This window comes from Piliocolobus tephrosceles, chromosome 9 (assembly GCF_002776525.5).
Source record: "Piliocolobus tephrosceles isolate RC106 chromosome 9, ASM277652v3, whole genome shotgun sequence".
NCBI lineage: Eukaryota > Metazoa > Chordata > Mammalia > Primates > Cercopithecidae > Piliocolobus > Piliocolobus tephrosceles.
In genome coordinates, this window is record NC_045442.1 from 32,598,218 (window position 1) to 32,620,640 (window position 22,423).

Genomic DNA, 22,423 nt, shown 5'->3' on the forward strand with positions numbered 1-22,423 from the left:
AAGAAGGAGAAGAAGAAAGAAATCTCTCAAAAATGGGGTACTGCATTTAATTTAATTTAATTTTTTTTTTATTTGAGACAGAGTCTCGCTCCATCCACAGGCTGGAGTACAGTGGTGTGATCTCAGCTCACTGCAACCTCCGCCTCCAGGGTTCAAGTGATTCTCCTGCCTCAGCCTCCTGAGTAGCTGGGATTACAGGCATGTGCCACCACACCTGGCTAATTTTTGTACTTTTAGTAGAGATGGGGTTTCATCATGTTGGCCAGGCTGGTCTTGAACTCGTTACCTCAGGTGATCCTCCTGCCTTGGCCTCCCAAAGTTCTGGGAATACAGGCGTGAGCCACCACGTCAGCCCAGTACTGCATTTTAACAAGCTCTCTAGGAAAAAAGTGGCATAGCTCTCCAAGGTCACTCAGGTACTAAGTGGAAGTTAGGATTTCAGCCCAAGTCTCCCTTACCTGGAGCCTGTGTGCCCTCGTGCCCTTGCCCCAGGGCCCATTGCCTCCTCCATACCCTGCTGGCACCTGATGGCTCAGCACCCCGAGAGCCAAGACTCTGCTGCTCTGAGCCTTTCAGGGTAGGGTGAGGGCTGTGCTGGAAAAGGACATTCCCTTTGGAAACTTAATCTAGGGGAGTACTTGCTGAGCTGAGCCCTGCTGAGGGGGAGGCCAGGGAGCAGGCCTGGGGACTTGACTGAGACCCAGATCAGCCAAGCGATGGGCTCCCAGAATGCCCCCTCGAGCTCCCGGCAGACTTCACTGAGGCCTCGAGGGCTAAGGAGAGTGGCAGGTGACAGGCCTCGGTCTCCAGAGTACCTCCCAGCCAGGGACTCAGGATGGGGAGAGGAGGTGGGGTCTGGTGCTCCCAGGGAGAAAAGCGGCCTGTAGACAAGAACAGCAGCCCTCCCGCAACACCTGCCTCTGGGAGAGGGACTGAGTGGGGGCAAGGAGAGTATCATTTCCAGCTTCTGGGGTGAAAGGAGGTTCTGGAAGCCCCTGCCCCTGCCGTGACCCCTCCTGGGTAAGTTTCCCCAAAGGCCCAAGGGCCCCTCAGACCCATCCTCAGCTCTTTCATTCAGGGCCTGGGTCCCTGGCAGGGCTGGGACCTTAGGAGACATAAATTGCTAAGACTCAGCCATAACCCCAGCTGCTGAGGATGTATGTGTATTTGTTATGAGTGTCTCCAAGCGGCTGGCCACAGTGGTGCCACGGCATTTTGACCCAGGTGGCCTAGGCTGGTCATGCAGGACTTGCTGGGTCTTGTGTGCCTCAGGCCTGGACCCAGTCCTCACACCTCCCATCCTAGTGTGGAATCTGGAGAACAGGCCAGGGCCAGGGCCAGGATGGAACCTATCTTCCCCCAGAGAACACTCTTTGGAACAGGGTACTCTGGCCAAGAGTGAGCTTGCCAGGAATCAGGGATTCCTGAGGTCAGTACTCAGTGGAGGGAGAGACAGCCATGGTGAGACTTGCAGAAGCCAGAGGGGGACTGAGACTGGAACCCTCTCTCCACAATTTCCAGGCCAGGCCAACCCAGGGGACAAGGCAGTCCTCCTTGAAAGCCCACCCTCTCCCTCCTAGATACATGGCAGAGCCTCTGCAGTCCCCATCACCTTCAGGATCATGTCTGCACACCTTAACCTAGACGTGCTACCTTCAAAGTCCCACAGCTCTGTTATGATCAGGATGGGCCTGCGTGGGACACCCTGTTTCTCTCTTGGCTGCAGTAGCACTGCTCTGGGCATCAGATGGCATAGGGTTGTGGCTTGTTGCTTGGCTTCTAACTGACTGAAGGATTTTGGACAAGTCACCTGCCTACTCTGAGCTTCAATTTGGCCGCCTGTAAAACATGAGAGTTGAACTTCATTTGGAATCATGGGAATCTGGGTTTGAGCTGGGGAGTGCGGGGTTGGCCATGGTTCTTCTTGGTGAACAGAGCAAGGAGCAGAGTGGGGAACCCTAGGAGATATTACTGGTCAAGAAGAGAAGATGTATTTGTATTTGCTATGAGTGTATTTATGATCATATGTAGTATGTGATGTGTACATATATACGTGGAAGCATAAATACACGTGTAAGGGTGTGTGTGTGTTTGTGTGTGTGTGTTTACGGCAGCAGCTAATTGATCCCTCCCTCCCAGTTGCGGTGGGGGGAGGGGCCGAGAAGGCAGTCACTCATTAGGAGGCAACTAATGGGCCCAAATGGCCTTGTCAGCAAAGGCTGAGCTCAGATGAGCTTCCTCCCGAAGCGGGGAAGCAAAGAGATGTGCAATAGAAAAAGGAGGGGAGAAGAGAGCAAAGAAGGTGAGCAGAGGCCTCAGAAAGAAAGAGGCTTTCCCAGGAGAAACTACAAGGATTGCAGTGTCCTCACTTTGTCCCTGTTACTAAATATTCCTCCTGCCAAGAGAAAATTTCCTGCTTTTTCCGACCCAAGGAAGTAGAGGGCAGAAAACTGAAGAGAGAAGAAAGGCAGACACATATGTATTCCCACGCCCACAGGCTCAGGTGTGCTAGCTTCATGCACACGGCCACACTGAGACGCAAGCACATGGGCTGTGTCAGTGTGCACTCCCAACACTTGTCATGCCCATCCTCACCCAGAGACACCCCACACACACCAGCCTGAGCACACAGAAGTGTGGGCATGTGCCCGGCACAGGAAGGTGTATACACATTCAACCAGGGGTGCTGGCTCTGTGTTGGTGCAAGGGAGACAAAAATGAGGAGGACGCAGTCCCTGTCCCCCAGCTGACATTTTATTTTATTTTATTTTATATTATTTGAGATGGAGTTTCGCTCTTGTTGCCTAGGCTGGAGCGCAATGGCATGATCTCGGCTCACTGCAACCTCCACTTCCTGGGTTCAAGTGATTCTCCTGCCTCAGCCTCTCGAATAGCTGGGACTACAGGTGCACGCCACCATGCCCATCTAATTTTTTTGTATTTTTAGTAGAGACGGAGTTTCAACATATTGGCCAGGCTGGTCTCGAACTCCTGGTCTCAGGTGATCTGCCTGCCTCAGCCTCCCAAAGTACTGGGATTACAGACATGAGCCACCGCACCTGGCCCTCCAGCTGACATTGTAGTTGGGAGGAGGTTGCTTGCTAAGGAAACAGATCATTTATATGATGTGACACAGGGTGTACTGGAAAGATGTTTTGTACACCAGGGGCACGTGGAGATGGCCCCCCAGGATCCCTGGGGGCCACCTGCCATTCTCTTTGCAGGGAGACATTTTCATATCTCCAGCCAGCCGAGTTCTGCGAGGGGTCCTCTCCCATCACTCCCACTCTGCCGCACCCTTCCTTCACCTCACCCGATGCCCACTGTTGCTTTGCATCCTCTTGCTTCTAAATTATGAAAACACTAATGGTGTGCTTTGATATTAGTAAATCAGACTCTTAGTCCAGATACCCACGGTGACAGGGAGGCCCTCCAAACTTCACGAAAGGGTTATTTCTATCTCACACTATTCACAACGTAGATTCCAGAGGAAATTAAGAGTTGACTCTAAAAATGTTAAGATAAAATGTAAGTTAAAATTAAATAATTTCAGGCTAAAGATGGAGATTTAAAATAAGACAGTAACTACAAAAGCCATAAAGGAAAATATTGACAAAATAGTTACATCTAAATTTGAAACTGCTGTATAATAGAAGATGGTAAAGGACATTGAAAGACAAACGGCTAAAATACAACAAGTAAACTGGGCATTGTGGCATGCCTGTAGTCCTAGCTACTCGGGAGGGTGATGTGGGAGGATTGCTTGAGCCCAGGAGGTCAAGGCTGCAGTGAACCATGATCATGCCACTGTACTCTGGCCTGGGCAAGAGGAGGAGACACCATCTCTAAAGAAAAAAAAAAGTAAATTAAAATAAAATTGTGTGTGTGTGTGTGTGTGTGTGTGTGTGTGTGTTTGGTCTGTCACCCAGGTTGGAGGTCAGTGGCAAGATCATAGCTCAACTGCAGCCTTGAACTCCTGGGCTCAAGCGATCCTCCCACCTCAGTCCCCAGAGTAGCTGGGACTACAGGCACACATTCCAACGTGCCTGGCTAAATTTTTTATTTTATATTTTGTAAAGATGGGAGTCTTGCACGTTGCCCAGGCTGGTCTCAAACTCCTGGCCTCAAGCAATCCTCCTGCCTCAGCCTCCCAAAGTGCTAGGATTACAAGCATGAGTCACTGCACTCAGCCAAAATACAACACATATTAATAACTAGAATTAAGAATTTCCAACCATTAATAAGAAAAATATTTTTGAAACCCCAGTTTTTTAAATAGGCAACAGGGCATGGTGGCTCACCCCTGTAATCCCAGCACTTTGGGAGTCTGAGGCAGGTGGATCACCTGAGGTCAGGAGGTCAAGACCAGCCTGGCCAACATGGTAAAACCCTGTCTCTACTAAAAATACAAAAATTAGCCGGGCATGGTGGCGGATACCTTTAACCCAAGCTACTTGGGAGGCTGAGGCAGGAGAAGCTCTTGAACTTGGGAGGCGGAGGTTGCAGTGAGCCTGGATCACCCACTGCATTCTAGCATGCGTGACAGAGCGAGACTTTGTCTCCAAGGATAAAAATAAAAATAAAATGGGCAAAGTAAATGAACAGGAGATTTACAGAAATAAAAATACAAAATATTCAGTGAACTTAGGAAAATATGCTCAACATGAGAGAAATGCAATCATAATTTGAGAACTACAAATTAAAAGAAACATAAGATTTGTTTTAGCTTCATCCATTAGATTAGCAAAAATTCAACCTATTGACAGTACCCAGCATGGGAGAGAGTGTACGTAAATTGGTCTTCTCATCCTGTCTTGGAAGTGCCCTGAATTGGTTCAGTCTTCTTGATAGGTATTTTGGCAGTTTCTATTAAAATTAACAATACCCATCTTCATTTGACCAACTTTATTTCTAGGTATCCATTATCCTAACAAAATAGCCATGTCCGCCCACAAAACCACATACCAGAGAGTTCACTAAGCAATATTCAGAACAATGAAAAATCAGAAGCAACCTAACAATCCACTGGTGGGAATGGGTGAATAAACAGTGGCACCCCATCTATTGAATACTTCATATGAAGCAATTAAAAATAATGAGGTAGACATATATAGAGAAATTTTTTATTTTTTGAGATGGAGTCTAGCTCTGTTGCCCAGGCTAGAGTAAAGTGGCATGATCTCGGCTCACTGCAACCTCCACTTCCCAGGTTCAAGTGATTCTCCTGCCTCAGCCTTCTGAGTAGTTAGGATTACAGGTGCCCGCCACCATGCCCAGCTAATTTTTGTATTTTTAGTAGAGACAGCATTTCACTGTGTTGGCCAGGCTGGTCTCAAACTCTGGACATCATGATCCATCTGCCTCGGCCTCCCAAAGTGCTGGTATGACAAGTGTAAGCCACCACTCACTGGAAAAACAAATTGCAGAAAAACAAAAATACTCAGGTATAAATGTAAAAACCCAACAAAAAAAAATCGTATGTTTCTTTTTGTATAATATATACATGTAAGTAAATTCATAGGAAATGATCTAGAAGGATACACAGTGAATTGACCGCAGCAGTGACCTCTGCAGATGATTCTGGAATTAGAAGGAGTATTTCATCTGTATTTCTTACAACAAGAATGCATTTTTAGTTTACTTTTGAAATTTAAAATAAATTTAAATAAATGTGGTTCATTTGAATAAATGAATTAACAGAAGTTTCAGCAGTTAGACTTGCCATACACAAACACGAGGTACTAAGATTTTTATTCATTGCATGAAGAAAGAGGCCCCTTTTCAGCAACAATTCTGCTTTAGCAAATGTCACAAGGACCTGCCTTCCATTCCACCCCTGGAATGTTAAAATTGGGGGCTGTCTAGACTGTTAGAGGGCTAGAGACCTTCAGTTTACACAGGTAAGGAAAGATGGCCAGGGCTCAAGTCATAGCTTCAGAAAGATCACAAAAGGCCCATGGAAGGCGGAGAGTGGCAAGGTGACTGTATTCTTGTTTGACTTGCAATTTGTCATCTTAGGGACAAGTCCAGGTCCAGGGGCTGGCTCCTGGCTGTACTCACAGCACCTGGATTCGGTCCTAGTAATTCATGATAAATATTGAGTGACTGCTGACACTAATAGTCACTTACATCAGGCAGCTCTTTGCAGTTGATACAATCCTGTCTTGCACATTTCCTCATTTGTTCCTCATAACCTCTGAGAGGTAGCTTCTGCTGCCATCCCCATGTCACAGATGAGGAAACTGAAGTTCAGAGAGGTCAGACTTGGCCACGTTCACTCAGATAACAAGAGGCAGAGCAAGACTCCACTGCAGTCCTTTTGACCTCCGATACCTAACTCCACTGTGGCAAAATCCCCCTGGAGTTACCATCTGCTCAGCTTTCTGGGTATGAGCCTTAGCCCTGGCCTGACATTTGCTCTGGGAAGAATCCAGTGAGGCTGATCCTAGGCAGAGGACTTAACTGAGCCTTGGTTGGTGATGAGGACTATGAGAGGCAGTGCGGTTCAGTGGTGAAGATGCACCAGGCTCCAGTCCCAATTCCTAGCCGAGTGACCTTGGCCAAGTTATTTAACATCTTTGCCTATTTCTTCATCTGTAAAATAAGAATAGGAGAACCTGGCCAGGCATGGTGGCTCACGCCTATAATCCCAGCACTTTGGGAGGTTGAGGCAGGTGGATCATTTGAGGTCAGGAGTTTGAGATCATCCTGGCCAACATAGCGAAACCCTATCTCTACTAAAAATGCAAAAATTAGCCAGGCGGTAGTGGTGCATGCCTGTAATCCCAGCTTCTCAGGAGGCTGAGCAGGAGAATGGCTTGAGCCCGGGAGGCAGAGGTTGCGGGTGAGCTGAGATCGCGCCACTGCACTCCAGCCTGGGCAACAGGGTGAGACTCTGTCCAAAAAAAAAAAGAGAATAATAGGAGAATCTATCTCTTGGAGATGTGGTGAACATACATACACTGAGATTAGACATATAAAGTCCTTAGTTTGGTGCCCAACATACAATTAGCTCTCACCAGATGCTGAAGATGATGGCAATTGATTACAGAATGGCCCTCCCAGCCTAGTGAGTGTGACTTGAATCTCAGTCTTACTGCATACTTGCACCATAGAAAGAGCTATATCAGAGAGAGATGTGACAGAGGAGCCTGGGAACTGCAAAGCAGTTACTGGGTTAGGAGATGCTGAGCCAACATTTAGCTCCCAAAAGGGAGAAATGAGGTCCCCAAACAGGAGAATAGGCCAAGTGTCCTGGGAGTGGGTAGACAGAGCTCAATGTGGGGAGGGGGCTGTGGTCAAGGGCAGGATGGGGCTAGTGTGCCAAGCAGAGATGTCAGGAGAAATGGCCTGGGGGAGGTCTTTGGGGGCACTTAGGGTTTACAAGGAGAGTCACCAGATGGGGTCCAAGAGCAAGGGTGCCATTTGGATGCAGATTTCTCTTCATCTGGGCTTCCTTCTCTGGAAGGGAGCCAGAGAGGAAATAAATGGAGCGCCAAGGTATTCAGAAGACCGCATCCCCTAAGCAGCCTCTTAGCCTTGGCAACTGCTGACAGGGAGCCTCCAGAGTCACTCAAAGTCAAGGAGAGGGGCTCTGCCAGGCACCAGTTCCATAACGCATTCCAGGCAGCTTCCTGTAGCCTCTCTCCCACCCTGGTCCCACAAGAAACTAAGCCAAACAATGATCAGATCACAGAGTCAGTAGATGTGGAAGGAAGCTTCAGAGCCAACCAAGATGGGTATCCCTCTTCACCAGTTGCCAAGTCAGTAGCCAGCTCAGGGGTCACTCTGGAGCCTCCCTCATCCTCCCCCTCAGCCTCCACCCAACTGATCACTGAGTCTTCCACAAGACTACTAACTTCTCTCCTCCGGCTCCCACCTCATTAACCCAGGCTACCACCTTTCACCTGAAATGTGGCAACAGCCTCCTGGCTGATGTCTGATCCTCTGATGCATGATCTATCATCTCCAACATGGCCACAAGAATATATCTTTCTAAAATATGTATCTGAACAAGATTTCCCTCTGTTTAAAACCCTCCGGTGGCTCCTCATTGCCATGGGATCATGAGCTCCTTGTCACAGATTATAAGGTCCCTGCTTCCTTCTCTGGTCTCATCTCATAATTCACTATCTCTTAATTTATGCTCCGATTGGCCAGAACTTCTATAGCTCCTCGGGCTCTCACCCTAGAACTATTGAACCGAAATCTGCATTTTAACAAGATCCCCTGGCAATTTGGATGTGCATTAAAGTTTGAGAAACACAGCTCTAGGCTAGTAGATTGAAAATTCCCTAATAATTAGAATCATCTGTAGTATTTATTAAAAATGCAAATTACAGGGCCCCATTTTAGACTCACCAAATGAGAATTTTCAGGGGAGGGAGCCTGGGAAGCTGTGTATTTAACAAGCGTCCCAAATGATTCTTCTCAGTAAGGATGCTTGGGAAACATTAACAGTGGTTCTTAAGCTTGGCTGCACATTAGAATCACCTGGGAGAGCTTTAAACCTATATTTATTTTATTTTGTTATTTTATTTTCTTTTTTAGAGGCTGTCTGGAGTGCAGTGGCATGATTATAGCTCACTGTAACCTCGAACTCTTGGGCTTAAGTAAACTCCTGCCTCAACCTTTCAGGTAGCTAGGACTGCTGGTGTGCACCACCACGCCATTTTTTTTTCTTTTCTTTTTTTTTTTTTTTTCTTTTTTTAGGTAGAGAGGCAGTCTCGCCATGTTGCCCAGGCTGGTCTCGAACTCCTGGCCTCAATGAGTCCTCCTGCCTTGTCCTCCCAAAGTGTTGGGATTACAGGCATGACCCACCATGCCCTGCCTAAACCTATATTAATGCCTGAGTACCAACCCAGAGATTCTGGTCTGGGGGCAGCGTCAGCATCAGGATCTTTCAAATCTTTCCCAGGTGATTCCTGTCTGATGTGCAGCCATGGTTGAGAACCACTGTGCTAAGTAGATGATTTCCAAATGGACTAGGTGCCCCAGAATCATTACAGAAGCTCAGGGGAGGCTGGGAATGGAAGTGAAACATGACTGAAGACCCTGGGATCTTAGTGGGGAACAGCCTTCAGAAGGTCAGAAGAGCAACCTGGCGTGAGAGCCTCCTACCCGAGGGGGCCTTCACTTCCCCAGAGGGAGGAGGTGGCAGAAGCCACAGCATGCTGGGCTGGGGTGAGATGGAGGAGAATCTCTTCAGATCCAGAGGAGAATAATGAGTGCCGATGGGCTGGTGCCGGTGGGGCGGGGCAGCCTTGGGTCAAACATGTGAAGCCGGAGTAGACAGGTGTAGCACCACACCTGCTCACTCTCCCCATCCCTAACCAGTCCTCCTGAGCCTGGACCTCTGGCCGTATAGCCTGCAGCTCTAGGACACCACCCACCCCAGCTTGGCACTTGGCTGGGGCCTGAGCATGTTGTGCGGGTGCCACTGGGGAAGAGAGGCAGAGGATGGAGATTGCTTATTGACCTTCCCAGGGACTTACATTTGACAGATGACAAAGTGCTCCACCCACACCTGCACCTGGTCCTCATGATTACCCTGTGAGGCAGTTTCCTCCCCATTTGCAGGTAGAGACAAGTAGACTCAAAGAAGTCATGTGCTCAAAGCCACAGAGCTGGTCAATAGCAGAGCAGACAATGTCCGTTGGAGTTCTGGGATTTTCCTCTAAGAGACAGCAACTGCCTTTCCCACCAGTGTTTGTGCCCTCACACAATCATACACTTGTAAGCAGTCACACCCCATGTGATCACACTAGTGCATTGCTCTGTCATACTCATTCTTTCAAAGACTCATGTTCACAGTCTTGCACCCAACCCAGCCCCCACCTCACGGGCACACACCCACACACAGCCACAGATGAGTACACTCCCAATCTCCAGCGTGCACACTCACAAAGACACAAATGTGTCCATACTCACCCTAATGAGCCCCTGGTGGCCCTCCCTCCTTCCAGAGCTCACATGCCCTGCCCCTTCCTCACTGTGTGTGTGCATGTGCATGGTGGGGATGGGAAGCAGATGTCTGGTTCCAACAGTCCACCTCCCATCCCTCCACCTGCCACATTGTGGCTCCAGCCCCAGGGCAAAGGCTGCCTGTGTTTGGGCAGCAGCCAGGGTTGAATGAGTAAGAGGAACCAGAACAGAGATCAGAATAGAAACCCCACCCTCATCCAGACCCTCCTCGAGAGCTCAGAGAACCAGAGCCCCACCAACTCACACCCTGCAGCAGAGCCAGAGCTGAGCTCTAAGAAAGTTTGCCTTCAGCTGTGTGGACAGGAAGCTGACAGATGTCCAGGTTCATTTGGGACTGAGACGGCTTCCCTGGGTCTCCAGCAGGACTCTTGGGGAGCGGCCCAAAGGTCTCTTCAACCCTGAGTATCAGAACTAAAGACAGAGAGCCAGCCCCCTACAGAAGCCATGACCCTGAGCTTTCAAGGGGCTGATGGAGCCAACACCAAGTAAACCCTCCTCTCTACAGCACATCCGAAGCCTGGAGCAAAAACCTTGGACTCAGAAGTCAGAACTAATTGGGTTTGAATCCAGTTCTGCCACTTGCTAGTGGTGCAGCTTTGGAAAATTTACTTAACCTCTCAGCTCCCTCATCTATAAAGTGGGGGCTGTTATATCTGTCTACCTTGTAGGACAGAGAGAAAGATGAAATTGCAAAATTATCCGGCACATCACATGGAAAGTGTTCAATAAATGGGAGCTGTTTTTTGTTTTCCTTGCAGTTAATTATTATTAATATGTATAATATATAATGATAATATTATATATAATATAATGATAATATATGTAATGATATATAATGATTTATATATATAATGATATATATATATAATTAGAGACAAGGTCTCATTCTGATGTCCAGGCTGGAGTGCCATGGCACGATCATAGCTCACTGCAGCTTCAACCACCTGGGCTCAAGTGATCCTCCCCCCTCAGCCTCATGAAGTGCTGGGATTACAGGCATGAGTTACCACCCCTGGCCCTATTGTCATTATTTTTATTTTATTTAAATTTTGAGATGGAGTCTTGCTCTGTCACCCAGGCTGGAATGCAGTGGCACCATCTCAGCTCACTGCAACCTCTGTCTCTCAGGTTCAAGCGATTCTCCTGCTTCAGCCTCCCGAGTAGCTGGGATTACAGGTGCCTGCCACCACACCTGGCTAATTTTTGTATTTTTAGTACAGATGGGGTTTCACTATGTTGGCCAGGCTGGTCTCGAACTCCTGGACTCAAGTGATCCACCCGCTTCGGCCTCCCAAAGTGCTGGGGTTGTAGGTGTGAGCCATCATGCCTGGCCCTGTTATCATTATTTTTAAAGATGTTCCCAGATGTGATCATTGCAGAGATCAGCCAATGGGCAGATGAGCTGAGGTGGCCATTTGGGAAAAGCAGAAGGCAAGGGTGGGGGCAAAAGCAGGTACTGGGTGAGAATTCAGAGAGGGCACAGCAAATGAGAGGGCTCCTTCCCACTAAGGAGAAGCGCAGCTGGAGGGGCTGCTGAGCATGGTCTCTGTTGTGTCTCCTGGTTCCTGCCACAGAGGCCAGTGGGAGCTGGGGCCCCTCTCTAGTCATGGATGCCTGGCATTCCATCCTCTGAAGCTCCAGACAGAAATCAGGGCCCACTCATTAGCAGGCACCATGTCCTGCTTCCCATTGCTCCCTAAGACACCTTATTGTATTCTCCAGGGACTCCAGGGAGCCTGGAAGGTTTGAATTTTTGTCCCTTGTGGGCAATCAGACTGGGAAACGTTTTCTGCTAATTGACCTAGAGAGGGGAGACCAAAGCACAACGTGTACAAAGACCATACTCCAAGGCACAGGGACAATCCAACAGAACTGGGTCCAGGATCCCCGACTTCTACTACCGTCCTGAGACACTGACCACAAGGTCTGAGAGGGGATTTAAAAAGATCTCAATGGGCCTGCCTGGGTTGAGGAATCAAGATCTTTGTCCTCTGGAGGTGAGGCCAGACTTAGCCAGCAGCTGGGGAGAAGCAGGGCTTTTACAAGGCGCACCCCCACTTTAAAAGAAAAAAAAAAGGCTTCTGTTAAATGAGACTGCAGGGAAGCTGGGAGATGGAGGGAGAGGTACTGAGACCAAGACACTGTCCCCTCTGTGGCCTGGGCCTACCTGAGGAGGCCAGTTATCCACGAGCCCCTGCTCCCCAGGGCCCTATCACTAGGAGCAGCTCTCATCACCTCCAAGCCCAAGCAGGCCCCCCTTTATCAGGCCCCCTGGCACCAGCCTGTCTGAGCCTCCACCACCTCTGACGCCCAGGACGTTTGTTTTGGTATCTGTGGTGGCTGTGGTCAGAGCATAATTGAAGTTGAAACACCCACTTGGACCCCCTGAAGGATAAACAAGCGGGGCTGGGGCAGCCTTGGAACAGATGTGAAGACAGACATGAAGACAGCAGGTCCAGGAAGCCAGGCAAGCTGGCTGGGAAGGGCCAGAGGGCTGGCGGGAAGGGAAGGGGACCAGGCAGGACAGTGAGGAGGCCAACGGTGTGCCCACTTTCAGGGCGGTGATGGCAGGGAAGTCAATACTCAGAGGCCAAATGAAAAACCCCACCACTCACCCATTCTGGTCTGGGGCTGCCCTCAGGAAGCTTCAGGTCTAATGAGGGGCATGAGCCTGGCTCTAAGGAAGTGTCTTGTACAGAGGTTCTCAGGCTTTAGGAAACTTGGTAACAATTCAGTTATCTGGACCCCTTCCCCACAGTTTCCAGCTCAGTAGGTCTGAAGTAGGCATAAGACTTGCACTTGGGGAAGCACTGGTCTTCACTGATGGGAATGTCTTGACCTTGCCTTCAGGAGATAGGGCCCTGCCTGGGTTTGGGAGTTCCCATTAGAACCCAGAGGACCTGTTGGGGTCCAGGAGGGGCACTCCAGAATCCCAGCAGATATCTCCAGAGAGCTTACGCAGGGATTTACAGTAAGGACTGTAAAAGGCAAGAACTGCCAAGGAGACACGGAGTTCCAGATGTTTTCCTAGGACTCCCATCTAGGCAGCTGGGGCAAAAGGAGGCCTTCAGAGCCTTGTTCTGCTAGCTTTGCCCTCTGGGCTCAAGGTATTTAAAGGACTGGAGCCCCACATCTTTGCTGGAAGCAGCTCACTGGCTGGGTGACAAGGCAGTACTCTGCATCCTCTACACCATCCTAGTGCAGGCTCTGCCCTGCCTCAGTAGGTGATGTAAGTTGTGTGGGTAGTAGGTGTGGGGGGGGGTGAGGGGCTTGGAGATGTTGGGCTGGAGGGGCCCTCTGGCAAGCCCAGTGTTGCAACCAAAAGTCTCCTGAATCTTAGGACCCATTGTGTCTCTGAGTAGCTCTCCACTCTACATACAGGAGTGGGAGGAGAGAGTGGGTCTGTGCAGGGACAGGTGTTCTTGATGGACTGGGTCTAAGCAACTCACAGTGCTGCATGTGTGCAGTGAGCCAGATCCTGAGGGCTGGGCTTGCTGGCCCCCAGCTGACCACAGTACACAGTAGCTCCTGTCGTGGCTGCCTCTGAGAGTGCCCCAGCCAAGAGAGAGGGGTCGGGATGCAATGGATCGGAGCCTGGGAAGGACAGCCTGAAAGGCAGCCTGCAGGGGGAGTTGGGCCAGGGCCAGGGAAGTCCATTTTGGTTGCACCCACACCCTCTGGGGTCCCACTTGTCCACGTACACCTAGACCCCAATTTCCTCTCCTGAGACCGTCCCATTTGAGGATGTCACCATGCATGGTTCAATGTGTGAAACGAGTCCTGTACTTTGGTCCCCCTGAGGGTAAGAGCTCTCCCTGTCAGCAAGACCCCTCTCCCTCCACCCACTCCTCATCACCCTCCCCTGGCGGATTCCCAAGGTATTTCCTTACCCAAATGCAGCCTCCCGCCTCCCTGAGCTACTGTCCTGGGTATCAGGGCTGCCATCTGGTGGCTATTGCCATAACTACTGCCACCACCTTTTCCTGAGGCTGAGGCCATCTCGGAGGTGTGGCCAGAGAGCAGCACAAACCCCAGGGTAGGACAGGGAGCTAGGAGAGGCAGGTCTTCTGCCCCGTGGACACGCCCACATCCTGCTTCCGGTGATGGGGAACTCCAAAGAGTTGGCCTTGATTGGCAGGAGAGTCTCTCAGGTGGTGGGCAGGAACTTCCAGGTAAAGCCTGGAAGGCTTTACTCTCCCAGAACCTTAGGAAGCCCTAGGGCCACCCAGCAGCCTCCCCCTGCCCCATTCTGCCCTGTCTCTCCTGTCCAGAGCTGGAGAGGCGAGTCTGCAGCCCTGTTTCCTGAAGCTGAAGAGCTCCTATATGTGCTCCTGGGGGGACAGATATTCTTGCATGGGAGTCCCCACTCCCTATCATCCCCTCAATTCCATGCCTGTGGCTCCATGCCTTGACCCACCAGTGAACACAGCTAAGTGGACTTAGAGGTCTGAGGATCCACCTTGGAGATGGGAGGATGGAAGCCCTCATTACAGGATTCCTTCACAGCCCAGCCATAGTGAATAATTTATGTACAAGGCGGAGAAGACAATAAATCAGCGGCAGTGATTAACACGAGCTATTCTATGTGTGGAAAAGATCTATGGCAGGAGGCTGCCAGGTTGCTGGTGATTAATGCTGCTGTTTCACTAGCTTCTGGGCCTTTATATTCAATTATGGGCCTGGAGTGTGTGGGGGGTCCTGGGATGGCATGGGGGACACTGGGGGCCCAGGAAGGGAAGGCTTGATGCCTAGGACCAAGAGTGAAGTGATGACAGGTGGCAGCCTGGCCCGTGGGCACCTTTACTGATGAGCAGGTGAAGTTAGTGGGATGGAGCAGTGGCTGTTTCTGTAATGGGAGTCACTTTGTCTCTGGGGTCACTTCTAAATACTAGTTAAGGAGGTGCTTTGGGAGGTGGGCACAGGTGGAAGGAGGCATCCTTGGGAAAACCTGACTGTTCCAGAGTCAAGGGTTGGGTTTCTGAATCCCCTGCCTGCCCTGTGCTGCCATGGCCACGCTACTAGGAGTGCAGGAACATCAGCCAGCCAGCCTGGGGTGGAGTGGGGGTAAGGTCAGTGCTGCAAAAATTCCCCCATCGGTAACAGAGCCAGGGAGCCGGAGCCTGTCTCCACACTCTAGGGAGGGATGGCGGCAGGAGGGCGGGCTGGGAAGAAGACTCCAGGGTCTCTCCTCCCAGCTGACCCAGGAAGCCTGGGGAGGCCTTATCCCTGGATTCCCACACTTGGGCCCCTTGTCCTCAGCCAGCTCCAGCTGGCCCCCATCAGTGCAGGGGCTCCAAAGAGTAGTGGCGGCTTTGGGGTTAAGCGATTTCCCCCTGCCCAGCCCCCCCAACCCTGGCTCCTGTCAACTCCTTTCTTCTCTCTCTCCTCCTCCTTCTCTTTGGTGACCTCTGAGCAGTATGGCTCTGCCTCCCCACAGAACCCCAGAGCTGTCATGAGGCACAGGGTTGGTGTGGGGGAGGGGGTGGGCTGACAGCTGGGCTCAGGGACCCTCTAGGCCAGGCTGGACTGAGGGGTGTGGAGGAACCACCCCCGCCTCCCTGCATCCTGACTGGGAGCCGGCTCTGTCATTCTACCCACAGAGCAGTGCTTTGGAATTCCAGTTCACGGTGGGAGGAGATGCTGAAGGAAAGGTAGAAGGGAAGCTCATTGCCCTGGCCAGGGTGGGAGAGGGCACAGGAGGGGACTGGCAGGGTCAGACCAGAGTTTCTGGCTGAAGAGGGAAGTCTCTGGTTCATCTCCCCTACTCCCCTTGCACACCCCAAGACTTCTCAGGGAGCAGTTCTAAGTCCAGTGATGTGTGTCTCTGTGTGTGAGCCTGTGTACGAGAGTCCATATGTGTCTCTGGCGAGTGTCTGGCCCGTGGCTGTGTGTCTGCGTGTCTGAGCACTGCTGGGTCTCGTGAGTGCCTGTGTGAGTGGGTGGGTGAACACACAGGCCTGAAGCGGACCCCGTCCCCGGGGCCCAGCTCATAGCCCTGTCTAGCCAGCCTTCCCCCACAGCAGTCTTCCTTAGCCCCTAATCCCCTGTTTGCCTGGCTCATCCCTAGACTCTTTGGGACTCCATTAATGAGCCTCGGCCACCCCAAGACAAGCCCCGAATTAACTCCACTGCTGACCCTGACATGGACACCTGTAATTAGGCCAGCAGCAGCTGAGGCAGAGAAGCCCCTGGGGCTCCATGGGGTGAAGGCAAGGCTGGGCTGGGACAGGGAGCCTAATGCCCAGGAATGCTCTAAAAGCTGGGCCTGGCTCCAGGGCCCGCCACCCGGCTCACCTCTAATACCGCCCAAAGCCTCCCAGACAGGGCTCCAGGAGGATTACCTGTGGAGGGGCCCTGGAGGTGGGCAGGGCAGCTCAGCAGGCCTACCATGCCAGCTCTGGGCTGGGGTGGCCTTCAGAAGGAGAATGCTGTGCCCTTGGCCTTAGAACCCAGCAGCCTGGTCACAAGGTCCTCAGCAACCCAGAACCTGTGCCCACAATGGCAGCTACCCAGGGAAAAGCCAAGTGCAGGCTGACTGGCCCATCTCCCTCCCTGTGGCCAGAGGGCCGGCCCCTCCCCTCCCCCAACTTGTTTTGTTTGCACAGCATGTCCCAGTAGCTCCATCGCATTAACCCCTGACCCTGGGTGAAACCCTCCCTCCCTTCTGACACCGAGTTTACCCGGTGGCTTTCTCAGGCTTAGAGGGGAGGGCTGGGTCCTGTCCCTCCTGTCCCACCCCTCCCAGGGGAAGTTGCACTCCCTGTCCTGTGTGCTCTCCTTGGGACTCCCCCATCCCCAGAGCTGCCCAGGAGTGTGTCTGAGTGCAACTGAGGTGGCTGAGCTGAGCACCTGGGAGGCAGCCCCTCTGCCGGTTTGACACTGGGGATAGACGGTGCAATCATCTTCATGTGCAGTCTGGCAATATCTATCAAAAATGTTCAATGAACATGTCATTTGACCCAAAAAAACCACGTCGAGGAATTTGTCTATATATGTCCTGCGCTTGTGCTCAGATAAATATATCAAGGGTATTTTTGCAGTACTGTAAGAGCTAAAGACTAGAAACTGTCTAGGTTTCCATCTAGGACACAAGCAACATGATTAAAACTTAGCCATATGATGGAATATCATGCAGCCATTCAAGAAAACAATGTGGGCTGAGCACAGTGGCTCATACCTGTAATCTCAGCACTTTGAGAGCCCGAGGCAGAAGGCTTGCTTGAGCCGGGGAGTTTGACACCACCCTGGGCAACATAGGGAGACCCTCATCTCTACAAAAAATGTAAAAGTTAGCTGGGTTTCATGGTACATGTTCCCATCTACTCGGGAGGCTAAGGTGGAAGGATTGCCTGAGCCCTGGAGTTTGAGACTACTGTAAGCCATAATCATGCCACTGCACTCCACCCTAGGTGACGGAGTGATACCCTGTCTCAAAGAAAAAAAAAAGAAAACTATGTGTTTCTGCATGTACACATATTATATAAATATATCCCAAAACTCTGGAAAAAATAACAACCACATCGATGACAGAGGGATGAGAGGGTCACTCTGTACTTCTGTATATACAAGAAGGCTTCATCAAGCATTCTTGTATGATTACAAAATAAAATAAACAAGAGCTCATAAAAAGAACAACAGCATGACAGCAGTCACCTAGCTGCCTCCCACTACATAGCTGTGGAACCCTCCTAACCATGCTGTTTTTATCCTCATGTTACAGAAGGGGAAACCGAGGCTGAGAGAGGTTATGCAACTTCCCCAGTCATTCAGCACATACAAGCCAAGCCATGCCCTAAAACTCAGAGATTGTCCGTGCCAACTCTCCTTGAAGATGACATTTCTTCCATGTTCTGAGCCGCTTCAAGGGTGTGGGCACTGGGGCTGAAGTTAATGATTTTCCCCCTGGACTTCTATGAACAGCACAGAGTAAACCCTTTCCCTTCCTGTCCACCTCACCACCTCCAATCCCCAGAGGAGCTGCTCGGGAGCCCAGCCAGGGTTGGGTGGCTCCAGAAGTCAGTGCAGCTCCTGGCCTTGGCATGGCTGCCAGCTTCTCCATCACTACTCCTGCCAGTGAGAGCCCAGTACCCATTCCCTGCCAACACCCCCCTCCTCACCACGGAGCACCCCCTTAATTACACTTAATGGCAAAGACCATAAGAGCTTTATTAACTTTATTGTGGACCCAATTAGCAGTTAATGCCCCATGACTACTGTCCCCCTCCCAGTATCCCATTAAACAAAATGAAGCAGCTTTCCCTGCTTCACTGCCGGGTGGGGGCTGAGAGGACAGGGAAATCCATCTTCCTGGGCCTGTTTCTGCCCCCTCAGGCCCACTGGATACCAGCTCAGGCCCCAGAGCTTCCCGGGGACCAGGGCTGGGTGCTCAGAAGACAAAGATTAATCGGCAAGTATTTTGGTGCCAGCCATTGAGCCCACTCACCCACACACACACCCACACACATGCAGGCATGCGCATACGCAGACACACACACTCACATATACACAAAGCCTGGCTGATATCCAAATAGCCCCTGTCTCAAATCAAGGATGTGGAGACACACATCCCTCGAACGCAACCCTATCCAGTGCACCAGCGTTCTCCAGGCTTGTCCAAGCAGTCTTCAGAGCTGGGGTGCTCATGTTGAGGGGCTCTGCCTAGGCTTGTCACAGTGAGGGATCAGAGAGCTGGGAGGCGAGAAGACTGAGGGTAAGAAGACTGAGGGTGAGGAAGGAGAGCCTCTCGCCTGAAGCCAACACCCTCACCACACCCCAGGCACTTCCCCGCTCTGGCTGATTGTTTCAAATATTTATTCAGCACCACCATGTGCCAGACACAGAACTAGGCCCCCTCTGCCATCTCAGTTGGGCATCACAACAACCCAGGGAAGTAGCTGTGATTTCTCCCAATTTACAGACACAGAAACTGAGGCATGGAAGGATGAACAGGTTTAGAAACAGGTGTTCTATGTGATTTACCTGAAAAGACCTCTCCTCTTTTTCCTCAGCAACCCTCTTGCCCCATCCTAAGGCAGAGGAGACAGAGATCACAGAGCGCATTCTCTCCATTACCTACAGACGGAGAATTAAGGCACAGAGAAGGCGCGAGGGACAGTCGTGGTCATCATGACAAGACAGCCCTCGGGATCTTAATCCACATCCACCTTGATGGGTTGAGAGTACTAGAAACCAGAGAACATTCCCATCTCTAATGCTGCAAGAGGCCCCTGATGCAGGATCTTGCAGGAATGAGTAGGCTCCATGGAACGGGACAGGGCGGGAGAAGAGAAGAGCCACGATATGTTAACTCTCCCAGCAACCCCACTGATCAAAACTTTAAGACTTGAGGATTCTGGTTCCTTGTGCTAGGGGTCTCCATCTATCCACAAGAACCACCTCAAGATGGGACAGGAGGGGCGTACACCAAACCTCCAGGGACTCAGGCCCCTCCACTGGCTTTGGTCCCAGATAAGGAAGAAACACTATGACTGACAGGGCAGAATTAGTGGCTGCCCTGAGCAAGAGGGAGGGAGCCCAGGAAAGGAGACCCTTGAACCTTTGCTTGGAAACAGGCTCCTTGTTCCTGCTCCCCCTCCCCAGGGCTGCGTCATCCTGGAAGCAACCACTTGAAATGGGTCCTAGGGAGCCTGGGAGAGGGGCTGGCCTAGCTCCAGCCTCCAGCTCCTGGCGCCTCAGACAGGCCCATGTCCCCAGTCCCCCTCCAGCCTAGCCCCAGCTAGGGTCAGGAGGTGACAGGGAGAACTTTTCCTCTAGGCCCTTCTAAGTCAGGATCCACTCCCACTCCAACACACACCCAGCATGGCACCCCTCCAATTGCTCCATCCCTGGGGAAGGCGGGGGGCATGGGCAAGTCAGCACTCTCTCCTTTCCCAAGAGGCCATGGGGCCTGGGGAGGTGGCAGAGCCTACTCCCTGGGGTTACTTGAGGGCAGAGCACTGGGGAGCCTCCCCGAGTGGGGCCCCCACTCTTCCCTTTGCACTGGATAAGTGTTCTCTGACACCAGGTCCCCCGCCCCACCCTCTAAACAAACAGGAGCATCGCCCTCCCCACCCTTCTTAAACCCAGAGGGATCCGGCGCCCAGGTCACCTCAGTTGGAGAAATCCAGAATCTGCCTCCAGAGAACACTGAGGAACCTTGGTGGAGGCAGAGTTCAGAGGGGACAGTGAGATTTGGGGGCCTAGGGAAAAGTTAGCCCATGCTGAGCTGAGGCTCTGGCCAGGGGCCCAGTATTGGCTTTGCTGTTTCCTGGCTATGAGAGCTTGAGCGAGTCTCCCAACCTCTTTGAACCTCAGATTTTCATCTATAAAATGGGGCTGAACATAGAACTAGCTTCATAGGGCTCTTTGCGAACATTAAAGTAGTAATGGATAGAAAACCTTTAGCCAGTCTCTGGCACGAGTCACTGTTACAGCGTTGCTGTCTGTAGCAATGGGTGGTCCCTGATTGGTAATAATGACAATGATAATAGGAAACACTGTGAGGGCATCACAGGGGCCATAGCCCCATCCATGAACCCTGTGCCTGGTTCTCACTGAGCAAGGAAGAAAGAACTCACAGTTCCTCACATCAGCCCTCCGGGGCCCCCACTACCAGCAGCTCACCTGGCATAACAATTTCAGAGGACTGACGCGGCCCTGGCTCACTCCCAGCAGACCCTAAAGGTGCCCCAGCACATCTTCTTACCTATTTACCTCTCTCTCGCTCTCTTGTCCTCTCCCTTCCTTTCCCTGGAGCAAGGAGGGAGAAAGAGATATCAGAATTTGAAGGATGTGAAAATTAGCCAGAGCTGAGAGAGGTGTCAACTTCAAGGTGCACCCCCATCCCCACACCTTCTCTACTCAAAGGGTGGTGTTTCCACAAGTCTCTGCAGGGCACCCCCACCCCTCTAGGTGTGTTCTGAGGCTGTCAGGCGGGGGGAGAGAGAGGAGGAGAGAAGGCTGCCCAGGAAGAAGAGCAGCCCCAGCCCAGGAGCCTGTGCCCAGGATGGGACCCCCACCCAAGCCACACAGAGCTCAGGTCTGTGGCTGAGGCAAAATAGCCCAGAGGAGGGAATCCATCTCACCTTCCTGATCCCAGCTTCCCTGGGCACAGCTGAACGTGTTGGGGCCAAGCTGGCTGACTTAGGGACAATTATTTTCCTGAGAGGTGAGAGGGATCTAGGACACTGCCCTTTTCCCAAAGTACATTTCCAGCCCCACTTCTGCCCTGTCTGAAGGTCTTTTTGGAATTCCTGCCTCAATTTCCCTACCTCTCAGAGCGCCACGAGCTGGTCCTTGCTCTACCTTCTGGGAGTGGTCAGTCGGAGCAGTGGGTGGGAGCTCCAGGAGGGGAAACCCTGCCGCAGGAGCCCGTCCCCTCGTCCCCTCGTCCCCTCGTCCTGTCTCTGTCATCGTTAACAGCCGCAATTATTATTACTTGGAGAGACAGACCAGAGGTGGTCAGGGACATGGTTGGGGTGAATGAAATGAAAAAGTCCTGGGTACGTGCCGTCTCGCCAGGTTAATACTCCTGCCTGTCGGCCTGACAGCTGCAAGATTGATTACCCAGGCCTCCCGCTCTTTATAACTCGATCAGTTGAATTAATCTCTGGCTGTCGGCCCATCTGATGCCTGAATCACAAATTTAATTTGGAGGTGCACAGCTCCTCCTCCATTCTGTCTCCCCCTTCCTCCCAGCTTCCCCTCTTCCCCCCCAGCTCATCCCGTCTTCCTCCTTCCTTTTCCTCTCCCGTTTCCTCGTCTCTCCTGCTCCACAGTTTCCTGTTCCTCTCGCTCTTCCTCTTCTCTGCAGCCTTTCAAGGTCCTCAAGGGGACAGTGGGTGGAGGGGAAGGAGGGAGAGGGGGAGTGGGTTGCCCTGAGTCAGCAGCCCCCTACCCACTGGGCGAGGTGCCCACCCCAGCGTGCTCCACCCCAAACAGAGAAAGAGGCTTGGCTGACACTAAGTAAGACATATTAATGTACTAAAGACTTAATGAAGTTGCCGGGGGGTGAGGGGTGGAAAGTGCTTGCTTTATTAGTTTATGGCCGATTAATGGGGACGCCATTACTGTGATGGAGATGGATTGCTGCTGTCAGCAGCCTGGGCCAGGGCGGCCGCCGCTCCTTTCCTCGGGCGGTGGGTGCCCCAAACAGAGTCAGAGAGAACTTCATTAGAAGCATCTACAGGATCCCACCTGGGGAGGGCCCGAGGCCAAGTTGGAAGGGTGGTGCCAGGGACTCAGCTCTAGCCTTTGGAGGGGAATTCCAAGGGGTCAGGGGCTGGGAGCTGACGTCTTTGGGATGGGGCAGTGGGGCTGTGCAGTGGCCTGGCTCTGGACCTGAACGTGCCAGGGTCTCCATAGTCACCCGGGGAAAGGGAGGGAGGAAGACAACCGCAGAATAACCAGTGCCCACTTGACCTGCCTGAGATGAAAGGAG

At 51.7% G+C, this 22,423-nt stretch overlaps 1 long non-coding RNA gene across 2 annotated transcripts in view; it reads left to right on the forward strand.

Annotated features, from left to right (window-relative positions):
* LOC111538695 overlaps positions 1-20,387 on the forward strand; it is a 44,460-nt gene extending 24,073 nt beyond the window's left edge. For both annotated transcript variants that reach the window (XR_002730433.2, XR_002730432.2), the window contains exon 3: positions 18,993-20,387. This is a non-coding gene — a long non-coding RNA (uncharacterized LOC111538695). The remainder of the gene's footprint in view (positions 1-18,992) is intronic.
* Positions 20,388-22,423: the final 2,036 nt, after the last annotated feature.